The 12,811-nt window shown below is 45.6% G+C and overlaps 1 protein-coding gene across 1 annotated transcript in view; it reads left to right on the top strand.

The window, feature by feature from the left end:
• Nucleotides 1-1,478: 1,478 nt before the first annotated feature.
• KIRREL3 (kirre like nephrin family adhesion molecule 3) overlaps nucleotides 1,479-12,811 on the top strand; it is a 759,605-nt gene continuing 748,272 nt past the window's right edge. Inside the window, exon 1 of the mRNA XM_084611890.1 lies at nucleotides 1,479-1,584. The gene's annotated coding sequence lies outside the window, so the exon portion shown is untranslated. The remainder of the gene's footprint in view (nucleotides 1,585-12,811) is intronic.

The following is a 12,811-nucleotide window of genomic DNA, read 5'->3' as shown; positions in this document are numbered from 1 at the left end:
CAGCAGCCTCTTATAGTTCCTGGGCCACATTCACACAGATGTAAATTACACCTACACCTGTGTCTTCGTGGGGGGAGGGCTCATCCTGAGAGAGTGCAGCTCGTGTTGCCCCTGGCCTGCAGGGCAGCTTTAGTTTGTGGCCAGGAGTATCCATAGCAGCTGCCTCTGGCTGAAGCTGTGGATGAGTTCTTTGGCTTCCCCGGCCACTGCTCCTTTTCAGCCAGCAGCACACACTTTTTCAATCGTCCTGATTTCAGCGGGGCAGAGAATGGATAATCAGTTTTGCAGAGGATTTTTAAATTTCTTTTTGTTACAATTCGCGCGGGGGGGTAGTGGGGGGAGACGACAAATTTGAGATTAAAAAAATGCTGAAAAAAAAAGTTTTAGGTCAATTGAAACATTTTGTTTTGACAAAATTGAAACATTTTGATATATGCTATTATATAAAATGCAAAACCAAATTGAAACAAAGTCATTTTGAAAGGAAAAATCAAAACATTTCATTCCAAAAATGTCATTTATTTATTTCTGGTACATTTCCCTTCCTTTTTTCCTCCTACATGAAATTTCAGGGAAGTTGACATGATTTTGCAAAGCATTTCAGCTTTGATGGAACTAGAATCTCTGATAGCAAATGGTTCTGTTGAAAGTTTTCCCATCAGCTAGCCCTGGCCGCCTGTGGGTCCACCACATCAGATGAGATATTGGGCTGCTCTCTACCTCTGCAACCTCCATCGTGGAAGATTTCCTTGGTGGAAGCAGTGCTTAATTTGTAATAAAAGAGATGTCAGGGCTCAACCAATTAGGGGCTCAAGCAGTTTTTTACATTAGTTAACTGATGCAGCAAGCCCAGAAATGCGAGGGCTATGAATTGCCAAGCCTAGAGGTGTAAGGGCTCAACCTTGGCAAGCCCTGGCACAAATTAAGCACTGGGTGGAAGCCATCTTTAACCTAAGACTGAATGTGGTTGGACAGCATGTGTGATAAGGGATGTAGCAGGCATAGGTGGGAATGATCCCACCATAAGAGCAAGGTTATCCATGCCCATTGAAAATCAGCCAGTCAGAATACCATCATGCATACTAGTGGGCCACTGGCCGATACTGTGTTACCACCAGCATTTCAAATGCCATACTCCCCCTTCCTCAACTACATCAGAGTCAGCCTCAGCATTGTGAACAGAGCCAGTCTGTTCTTTCCTTGTGCCTTCAAAAAAGGAGCTACGGGAGAGGAAAGAAATGGTCTGAAAAAAGCCATTTGTCCCTCAGCTTTATTCCAACTGCAAAGTCGGAGCAGCTTGTAGCTCCAGAGAACTTTTAATAGAAATCTTCAGAATGAAATGGGCTACAGCTGTTTGCCTTGATAAATATATTTTATGCTACATGCCTCAGCCACCATCTGTTTGCTGATACCAGCATTTCTTCTCTGCAACAGCTGAAGAGAAGTCATCAAAGGGAATAGCAGGAAAGGGGTATGGTAGCAGGTACAGTGGAAGAGATGAAGTGGCCCATGCCAATGGAATTATGCTGCCAGTTTAATGTGGACAAAGCCTTTAAAAGAACAACAGAGAAAACCAGCAAGGAGGTAGGACTGGTTGGGAATTTGCACTTCTAACCTGATCCTTCTTTTTCATTACATTCCCTTTTCTATTATAAGGGAAAACCTCATTGTTCAATATTAATGGGTCAAGGGCAATATTTTTCAAAGGTATTTATGCACCTAAAGATGCAGACAGGCAACTTACTGGGGTTTTCAAATGTGCCTAACTCCCATTGAAACAAATAGGAGTTAGGTGCCTAGGTGCTTTCAAAAATCCAAGTAGGTGCCTATCTGCATCTTTAGACACCTAAATACCTTTGAAAATCTGTCCCCAGGTCCTTTTTTTAGTTTCTTCCATCTGTACTCCTGCAAATCTGCTAAAGCCAAAGAACCTTAGGGTCCAATAATAGTAATAATAAAAAGCAAGTTTCATCCATAAATCTCAAAGTGCTTTGTAAAGGAGATTAACTAAATAGCATTATCCCTGCTTTACAGATGGGCAAACTGAGGCCCATGGAGGCGAATTCATTCATTATAAATCTGGAAGGGACCATTGTGATCATCTAATCTGACCACCTATATAACACCAGCAAGAGAACATCCTTGAGTTAATTCCTGTTTGAATGAGAGCACATCCAGTTTTGATATAAAAACTGGAAGTGATGGAGAGTCCCTTGGTAAATTGTTTCACTTGTTAATTACCCTCATTGTTAAAAATTGTGTCTTAATTAGTCTCAGTTTTCTAATCATTGGATCTTTGCTATGCTTTTCTAGACTGAAGAGCCCTATGTCAAATTTCTGTTCCCCATGTATGTACTTATACACTGTGACCACGTAACCCCTAACCTTCTGTTTGTTAAGCTAAGGTGATGGAGCTCCTGGAGTCATTCGCGATGTCATGGTTCCCATTCCTCTGACCATTCTCATAGCTATTCTCTGAAGTGAATTGCCAAATCACAAAAGTAGTTTCATGCTTACTTTGCACAGGCGCAAGGCACTAGGCGGGAACCAGGCCCATACACTATTATTTCAGTTGGCAGTAACTAGAGAGAGTCAAACTATTCTTTTAACAGAATACTCAGTGTGAATTTGGCTTATGAGCCAGTTCTGGTTTCAGTGGCTGGGCCCATTACGGGGTTGCACTCAACCAACAGTTACAGCCCCTACATTGTTGCTGTTCACTATGACTATTTGCTAGTCACTAATGGGATTATGTGATTGGTCACCTACATTCACATGGTGTTATTTCTGCTCCCTAATTGGCTGAGGAAATGTAAACAGGAGAACAAATAGGGACTAATGCACTTTCTGGTCTTGATTTTGTGCTAAAAAATTCATTAAACTTGCAGAGGTTGTGATCACTTTAATGCCCAATGACTGTCCAAATATTCCCAATAAGGAATAATAAAACCTCATCATTGATAGATTCACAGATTTTAAGATCAAATGGTTCATTAAATCATCTAGACTGACCTCCAAATCAGAGCAAACCCACATTTGTATGTTTATTCACAAAAATATTTGTGAATTAAAGTTTATTTTGCTATTCAGCCAGCTTGGATGGACAGATGGATAAATAGAGGAGTGTGTATGGGGATGGATAGATAACTGTCTTGTAAGCATTTTGCAGAAGCAAAATTGAATCTGACCCCCGCTAGACAGTTCACTTGTCACCAGTGCAAGAAGCAGTAGGTGGCAAGGAACAGCTGACACCTGAAAACATGATGAATATGATTCTGTATAGCTGCTAAACACCACTAGCCATCTGCTGTGCTGGATCCATGAGTCCAGCTCCCATCCACTTTTGCTGTGCTCAACATATTGCTGGCTTTTAGCAGGTGATAACATTGTACAGGGATTGCACGGAGTCCCAGATAAAGCCAAGTGTCTCAGAATCTGGGACAGCCTGGATAAACCCACTGATAGTGGGATTTGCATTTCCATTTCCTGTGAGATCCTTGGTTTTGCCTCAGAGACTCATTTATGGGGCAATCAGACCTTCACACCTCTATCATCCATGTATATCATGGTCAGGTGATTCCCTGAGGCCTTAGAGAAGCCAGTGTGAAAATGTTAATAGGACCAATGGACTTACACACATCTTCTGTCAATGGGGTTTGTGCATGTGGATCAGGCGCTGCACTGGGCAGACTTACAATGACTTGGGAGAGGTACAGCAGCGCATTCCACCCTACCTATTTGCACTCCTGCGCAGGAGATAAACATGCTGCAGTCCTGAGCACTCAGATTACTCCTGGTTAGGGCTCCTTAGTGTATGAGCCACTCGCAAGGGAAATGGGGAACCTACAATCCTGCCCCCTCACACACACTGACCAGCAGAGCTGCCTAACAACGGAAGTGAGGACATGCTGCTCCTATGTATGGAGTTGGGGAGAGGGCTGTTCTCCCTAGGGACAGGACTTGCCCTCCCAGAGGGGCAAGTGCATAACTGAGTCAGTATGGACTAGGGCATTGGCCTGTGTAAAGGTTCCTCCCCCACTCTGAACTCTAGGGTACAGATGTGGGGACCTGCATGAAAAAACCTCCTAAGCTTATCTTTACCAGCTTAGGTCAAAACTTCCCCAAGGTACAAAATATTCCCCCCGTTGTCCTTGGACTGGCCGCTACCACCACCAAACTAATACTGGTTACTGGGGAAGAGCTGTTTGGACGCATCTTTCCCCCCAAAATACTCCCCAAAACCTTGCACCCCACTTCCTGGACAAGGTTTGGTAAAAAGCCTCACCAATTTGCCTAGGTGACTACAGACCCAGACCCAGACCCAGACCCTTGGATCTTAAGAACAATGAACAATCCTCCCAACACTTGCACCCCCCTTTCCTGGGAAATGTTGGATAAAAAGCCTCACCAATTTGCATAGGTGACCACAGACCCAAACCCTTGGATCTGAGAACAATGAAAAAGCATTCAGTTTTTTACAAGAAGACTTTTAATAAAAAATAGAAGTAAATAGAAATAAAGAAATCCCCCCTGTAAAATCAGGATGGTAGATATCTTACAGGGTAATTAGATTCAAAAACATAGAGAACCCCTCTAGGCAAAACCTTAAGTTACAGAAAAGATACACAGACAGAAATAGTTATTCTATTCAGCACAATTCTTTTCTCAGCCATTTAAAGAAATCATAATCTAACACATACCTAGCTAGATTACTTACTAAAAGTTCTAAGACTCCATTCCTGTTCTGTCCCTGGCAAGAGCAGCATACAGAGAGACCCAGACCCTTTGTTTCTCTCCCTCCTCCCAGCTTTTGAAAGTATCTTGTCTCCTCATTGGTCATTTTGGTCAGGTGCCAGCGAGGTTACCTTTAGCTTCTTAACCCTTTACAGGTGAGAGGAGCTTTCCCCTGGCCAGGAGGGATTTCAAAGGGGTTTACCCTTCCCTTTATATTTATGACAGCCTGGAACTCAGAATACATGGGTTCAATTCCCACCTGTGCTATTTATTTTGCTGGGTGACTTTTGGCAAACCACTTCCTCTGTGCCTCAGTTTCCCCATCTGTAAAACAGGGATAATGACACTGACCTCCTTTGTAAAGCATGTTGAAGACGGGATGAAAAGCACTAAATAGCAGCTAGGTATTACTATTGTTAATGGGCACAATCCAGCCCTACATCTAATGAGGGAGCCTGGTTTCCAGCCCAAGATGCTCAGAGAGGCATCCAGAATCTCTGGTGCCGTCTGGACCCCTTTACCGTCTTCCACCTTTACTCAGCAGGACAGTGGGAGGCTAGGAAAAGGGGGAGATTGGCTGAGAAAGCATCAGGGGGGCAGGAAGGACAGCAGCCCCATGCCTCCCAGCTGCTACCCTAGTTTTTGCTGATTTCAGCCATGGAATCTTTCTAAAAACAGAAAATAACAAACAGCAGCTTCCTAGAGTCTGGCTCCTTCCTCCCCCCTCCCCCAGCCCTAGGATAATGACATGCAATAGCCCAGCAGCTCCTCATCCCCTCTCTGAGGCCTGATTGTGTATGAAAAGGAATGGCTGCTCCTGGCCTCGGTTACAATTAACCCTGAGCACACACATTCTCCTGGCATAATAAGTCTATTTCAGAGCCGTCTTTGGAGTTAACACTGGGCCTGCTGCCTGGTTCTGCTAAATGCTGCTCCCAGAAGTGCTCAGCCACAGCCTGCAGTGGAGAAAATAGCCCAGAAACAGCCTTGCCCGGGGAGGGGGCGGGGGGAGAAATGAAATGAGTGATAAAGGGCTGGTAATTGCCTTTCCCTGTGAGTCCACAGGGAGCAGGGTGGAATGAATTGCACCTGATTTCCTAGGTGTGTGCCAGGGCTCCATAGGTCTGGGCCCCTGTTGCCTGGATTCTGATGGAAAGAAAGAGGGCTGGCCAACAGTTCAGAGCTGAATTTGCAGAGTTCTCCTCTGTGGCCATGCACATTGCCCACCAGAATCGCAGCTGTAACAGGACCATCAGACACCAGCCAAGCATCAGCTGGTGGGCTAATTTCCATGGGCTGTTTTCCCAAGTGTATTAAATGGCTCCTGCTTCCCCCCTGCCCCACCCATGCTGCTATTCCTACCCCACCGCCGACTGTCAGATCAGGCTGCTGGCAGGCAAGAGAGGAGAGTCACTGCATTGGAGAGAGCTGGGTGGGGAAGCTGCACTGTACAGGGCCGCCTGCAGCCACCCGGAAGTAGCTGGGGAAGGAAAGGGAAAGCTTTCAGGCCCCCACCCCTGAGGCACATAGAAACTCCACTCCCAGGGAGCCATCAAAAGGCTGAAGAGCTGCTGAACCACTCAGGGAACCTGGGCTCATTCAAAACAAACCTGAAGTGTCTCTCATTCCTGATGCCAAAAAATGGGCAGCCCTGGGTACTGGACCCTGCTGTCACAGTGATCAAGTGGGCAGATTAAGTCCCCCAAAGCCCCAATAATGCAGCTAAGGCAGGTCAACCCTCTGTTTCCCAGTGGGGCTCCCCCCACTGACCAATCCTGACCCTCCACCCCCAGCTCTGCTAATGCACCTTGATCCAAACTTGACATACCCCTGCTATTCCAGTCCTGGGTCTCCACCGATAAACCTACATTCTAACCTGCAACCTACACCTACTATGCCAGTATTGGACTTCCCCTAGCCAGTGGCATGACAGAGAGGACTAGGGACCAGTCAGAGAACATGCTGTTTTCTAGAAACAGAAAATAGATGGGAGAGTTTCTGATTACCCCTAGCAAACATACCCACCCTGACAGCAGTGCAACTGGGAATTTCAAAACCATTAAGGACATGAAAGTCAACACAAAGAGTCCCTTTGATTTCAATGGGTCTTTGGATCAGGCCCTAAACTGAGACAGAGAAGCTGGTGTGTGATCCTTGCTTTGCATATGTGACATTTGCTTTACCCTCTCTCATTCTGTCTCTCCTTCATGTTCTTTTGCCAAGAGGGCTTCACACTCAGAACTTCACAATTCCAATTCAATTCCTTTTTTCTATAGCATCTTTCATACAAAGGGTCTCAAAGTACTTTACAGGGAAATAAATAATGAGTAAACCCTTCACACAACCAGGCACCCAGACAGCTCAGAAAAACAACTTGAACCAGAGGGAAAGCACAGGAAACAGTTATTTAAATGCCCACAGCAACACCACCTTGGGCTGGGATCTCAGCCTGTCTCACGAGCCAAGCAGCTTGTCTAAGCCTGGAAGAGCCCACAGGAAACCCAGGTACTGCAGGAAAAGAGCCATTGGCCATTCAGTAAGTGTCAGTATCAAAGCAAAGCCTCAACTTGATGCTAGGTGGTGCTCTCTGTTGGATGAGACATTGACCAGAGGGCTTAGTTGGTTTTACCAGAGTGGAGATGTTACCCCCATCATCCATGACAGCTGGGAAGCATTTGGTTTTACTATAGACCCCACTCCGGTCCTGGCCAAATGCCAACTCATCCTTTTGAAAACTCCTGGAATCATTTCCCCCTGGGTTATTCTGAGCTCAGCTCTCTCCCTGCTGCACTTGCCATTTGGTGGAGGCAAGAGGCCATTGAAGTGAGGTTCATTAGATGGTGACGCAAGGCCAGTGTCAATCTGCAATGTATTGTAGCTCACCTTTATGTTAAATGAGCTCTCATCCACGTGAGTTATTAATAGAATGCCCTTTTGCATTTGTCTTGTCCTTTACCATCTTCAGTTTCAAGAGAACGCAGAGCCAGCAGCATTCCCTGGCTGAGGACAGATCTGTTCAGCGCTGTTGCTGTTAGGTGTTGCTGTCTGGCTTAGCTAAGTGATGGGAAAGGGAGATGGGTGCAGAGAAGGGGACAGAGAAAAAGATGCAGGGAAGGCCAGAAGCAAAGACAGAGGGATGGCACTAAAGGACAAACTCCCCTTCCCCGAGGACACACCAGTGATCTCGGAGAAGGAACCAATACGCTACACGCGAACCACTTCTGGGTTTTGCTGCTGCTGCAAAAAGAATTGCGCCAATCTCTGAGCTTTCTTTAAGTCTTATCCCTTTTGTATCACCCTGATGACTTCAGTATGGATGGGTCACATTTGCCAGGAAATCAGGTCTTAGAAAAATCCCACAATGCTGCATTGATTCCAGGAGAAAGGATGGGAAGGCAATGATCCAGGGAGAAGGACTGTAGAATGCAAAACTTAGTTCCGGTTTGGAAAGTGCTTTGAGGATCTGGGCCTTGATCCTCAGTTATGCTGAGGCCCCTTCTCACAGCTCTGGAAGTACAAAGGAGTCTTGGAGATAGTGAAAGGAGGTCCAGAGATCACCCCTGTGCAGGAGGCCCTGCTGGCTGGGGTAGATCTGGCATTAGCATTCTAAACTGGCCATGCCCCCATCCTCTGATGTGGGGGATATGTTATGAGGTGGGGGTGGGAGGGAGGAATGCAGCTGGAATGCTCTGCAAAGCATATGTTAGGGTCGTCCTCAGGCTGCTCTAATTTATGCCAGGCAGGTCCAGGGCTGCCTGTCAGGAGTAAGGGCCCAGCAGCTAACCTAAGCCCAGGCAATCTAACTGATAGACCAAGCTGTCCAGTTGGCTGAGGGGATTAGCAGACCTGCTCTTAAGATCAGCAGCAGCAGTCATTCAGTAAGTGCTCAAAGCATTTGCCCATGGCTGTGATAGTGTCTTTGCTAGCTTGTCCTCAGCCCCAGCTCTTGACTGACCTCGGCTCCTTCCTTGCCTCACTGCAGGTAACCTGGTTTTGACCCTTGGCTCTAATCTGCCTCTGACTCCAGCTGTGACCTTTGGCTCTGGCAGGTGGCTAACTGACTCCTGCTCTGACCACTAGACCTCACTGCCTATGTTCCACTCCCTAACACTGCCACAAGGAAAGGGATGGGGGAACTAAGAATTGGCACAACTGGGCCTGAATATTAACTGCCTTGCACTGTGTGCCCTCATTTGTACCTCTGCAATGTGAGCAAAATGTATACCCCAAATTAAAAAACATAGTAAGAGAACCAAAAGAGTGCTACCGTGGCTAAACAACAAAGTAAAAGAACCAGTGAGAAGCCAAAAGGCATCCTTTAAAAGTGGAAGTTAAATCCTAGTGAGGAAAATAGAAAGGAGCATAAACTCTGGCAAGTGAAGTGTAAACATTTAATTAGGAAGGCCAAAAAAGAATTTGAAGAACAGCTAGCCAAAGACTCAAAAAGTAATAAAAAAATGTTTTAAGTACATCAGAAGCAGGAAGCCTGCTAAACAATCAGAGGGGCCATTGGATGATCGAGATGCTAAAGGAGCACTCAAGGACGATAAGGCCATTGCGGAGAAACTAAATGAATTCTTTGCATCGGTCTTCACGGCTGAGGGTGTGAGGGAGATTCTCAAACCTGAGCCATTCTTTTTAGGTGATAAATCTGAGGAACTGTCCCAGATCGAGGTGTCATTAGAAGAGGTTTTGTAACAAATTGATAAACTAAACAGAAATAAATCACAAGAACCAGATGGAATTCACCAAAGAGGTCTGAAGGAATTCAAATGTGAAATTGCAGAATTGCTAATTGTAGTCTATAACCTATAATTTAAATCAGCTTCTGTACCAAATGACTGGAGGATAGCTAATGTGACACCAAATTTTTAAAAGGGCTCCAGAGGTGATCCCGGCAATTAGAGGCTGATAAGCCTGACTTCAGTACTGGGCAAACTGGTTGAAACTATAGTAAAGAACAAAATTGTCAGACACATAGATGAACATAATTTGTTGGGGAAGAGTCAACATGGTTTTTGTGAAGGGAAATCATGCCTCAGCAATCTACTACAATTCTTTGAGGGGGGTCAACAAGCATGTGGACAAGGGGGATCCAGTGGATATAGTGTACTTAGATTTTCAGAAAGCTATTAACAAGGTCCCTCACCAAAGGCTCTTAAGCAAAGTAAGCTGTCCTGGGATAAGCAGGAAGGTCCTCTTGTGGATTGGTAACTGGTTAAAAGATAGGAAACAAAGGGTAGGAATAAATGGCCAGTTTTCAGAATGGAGAGAGGTAAATAGTGGTGTCCCCCAGGGGTCTGTACTGGGACCGATCCTTTTCAATATATTCATAAATGATCTGGAAAAGGGGGTAAATAGTAAGGTGGTAAAATTTGCAGATGATACAAAATTGCTCAAGATAGTTAAGACTTAGGCAGACCGTGAAGAGCTACAAAAGGATCTCACAAAACTGAGTGAGTGGGCAACAAAATGACAGATGAAATTCAATGTTGATAAATGCAAAGTAATGCACTTTGGAAAACATAATCCCAACACTACATATAAAATGATGGGGTCTAAATTTGCTGTTACCACTCAAGCAAGAGATCTTGGAGTCATTGTGGATAGTTCTCTGAAAACATCCACTCAATGTGCAGCGGCAGTCAAAAAGGCAAACAGAATGTTGGGAATCATTAAGAAAGGGATAGATAATAAGACAGAAAATAGCTTAATGCCTCTATATAAATCCATGGTACGCCCACATCTTGAATACTGCATGCAGATGTGGTCGCCACATCTCAAAAAAGATATATTGAATTGGAAAAGGTTCAGGAAAGGGCAACAAAAATTATTAGGGGCATGGAACAGCTGCCATTTGAGGAGAGATTAATAAGACTGGTACTTTTCAGCTATGAAAAGAGACGACTAAGGGGGCTTTGAGCAGGGGGTTGGACTAGATGACCTCCTGAGGTCCCTTCCAACCCTGATATTCTATGATTCTGTGATATGATAGAGGTCTATAAAATCATGACTGGTGTGGAGAAAGTAAAGAAGGAAGTGTTATTTACTCCTCATAACACAAGAACTAGGGGTCACCAAATGAAATTAATAGGCAGCGGTTTAAAACAAACAAAAGGAAGTATTTTTTTCACACAACACACAGTCAACCTGTGGAACTCCTTGCCAGAGGATGTTGTGAAGGCCAAGACTATAACAGGGTTCGAAAAAAAACAAGATAAGTTCCTGAAGGATAGGACGATCAATGGCTATTAGCCAAGAGGAATGGTGTCCCTAGCCTCTGTTTGACAGAAGCTGGGAATGGACAACAGGGGATGGATCATTTGATGATTACCTGTTCTGTTCATTCCCTCTGGGGCACCTGGCATTGACAACTGCTTGAAGACAGGATTCTGGGCTAGATGGACCTTTGGTCTGACCCAGTATGGCCGTTCTTATGTTCTTATGTATCTGAGCACCTCACCATCTATTAATGTATTAATCGTCCCAGAACCCCAGTGAGGCAGGGTAGTGGTGTTATCCCCATTTTACAGATGGAAACTAAGGCCCAGATCCACAGAGGTGTTTAGGCTCCTAACTTCCATTGAAATCAATGTCTGACCCATGTCTTCCAGGTCCTATGTTAGTGTCCTAACCACTAGCCCATCCTTCCTCTCTGAGTTAAGTGGGGGGCTATACTGCCCGAGATGCTGTCTTCCTGATGTGATTGAGAACCAAGGCCCCAACCACTTGCAGAGGTATACAGCTTCCTGGTTGCCTGGTATGGGCAGGGCACTCAGAAGCACAACCCCTTCCCCGCTGCAGCGTGCTTCAATGGACCTTGAGACCCTTAGACACTCCCTTAGCTACTACTGTCGCCATCTCCCAGGAGGCCACAGAGCACCAGCACTCTGGAGCCCCAGCCGCTGCTTCTCAGCTCTCATTGTGAGACTTAAGCTATTTCAGAGTCCAGAAATGTCCTTTCCAGTCAGCTCCTCAGTGGCAGAGAGTATACCTTGTCTTAGAGTTTCATAGAGTTTAAGGGACCATTTGATCATCTAGTCTGACCTCCTTTTATAGCACTGTCCAGGAAAAAAGGATCATCGGTCATGCAAAGGGTCATGGGCTATGGACCAGCCAGTCATCTCAGGATTCTCTGTCTCTCTATTGCTATCTTTGTACCTATATGTACTCATGAGTGACTCAAGAGCTTTTTCTTCTGGAGGTTACAGAGTAGGTGCTTGTTGTGTCAGTGAGCACTCAGTCCCCTGAATTATTCCTTTCAGTAAAGCCAAGCATTGAATCATTTGGTCTGTGATCCCATAAAATTAACATGCCCTCCTATAAATAACCGAGCTCTAATGCGCTGTCAAAAGTTTTAATGACTGTAACTGAAACTAACTAAAACCCATCGGTGCTCTGCTTAACGTGACCTAGGCTAGGACAAAATCTATCATGCATAGGAAAAAATTTACACCTTGCGGGACAGATTGGGCAAGATGAAGGTGGCACAACCTGCTGAGCATGCTCTACCAGTTTAGCCCAATGGTTTCGTGCACTGGGCATGCTTGGTGTTGAGTTGGAGTGTGTTGTCATCTTAAAAGCATAGTGGGCCTGACACTGTGGGGGGCGGGTGGGGGGAAGGGGAGGAGGTCCTGATTTTTGTATGGTCCCAGATCCTAGCCCCCTTGTCTGAAGCTGTGAGGGCCTCCTTGCAGAGTTGGGGTGCATTTGTAGAGCAGGCTGGGACAGGTGCTTGCTCACAGCCCCTAACTCCAGAATTTGGAGCCTAAGCCAAAATAGCCTGATTTACAAAGGTGGTGATTTCAATGGGAGCAGCTGACTCCCTGAAAACTGGTCCAGTGAGGTAGGAGCCTAACTCGAGAGAGCCATGCTCGGAAAAGTCCTGGCTCTGGCCCCTGATCTACCTCATTGAACCTGCTTTGCCCATGCAGCCAGACCTGTTAACCTCCTTGGCATCACATTCGTCTTTGTAGTTGTAGCCCGAGAACTTACCCAAGTGACCAGGTTCCTCTGTGCTGTGGGAGCTTTGCAGAGAAACATGCCCCTGAGCATCTTATCCCCCGCCTCACCTGCA

The sequence above is a fragment of the Lepidochelys olivacea genome (genome assembly GCF_965140295.1).
Source record: "Lepidochelys olivacea isolate rLepOli2 genome assembly, chromosome: 22".
Classification (NCBI taxonomy): Eukaryota; Metazoa; Chordata; order Testudines; family Cheloniidae; genus Lepidochelys; species Lepidochelys olivacea.
This window is presented reverse-complemented; position numbering and strand designations above follow the sequence as displayed.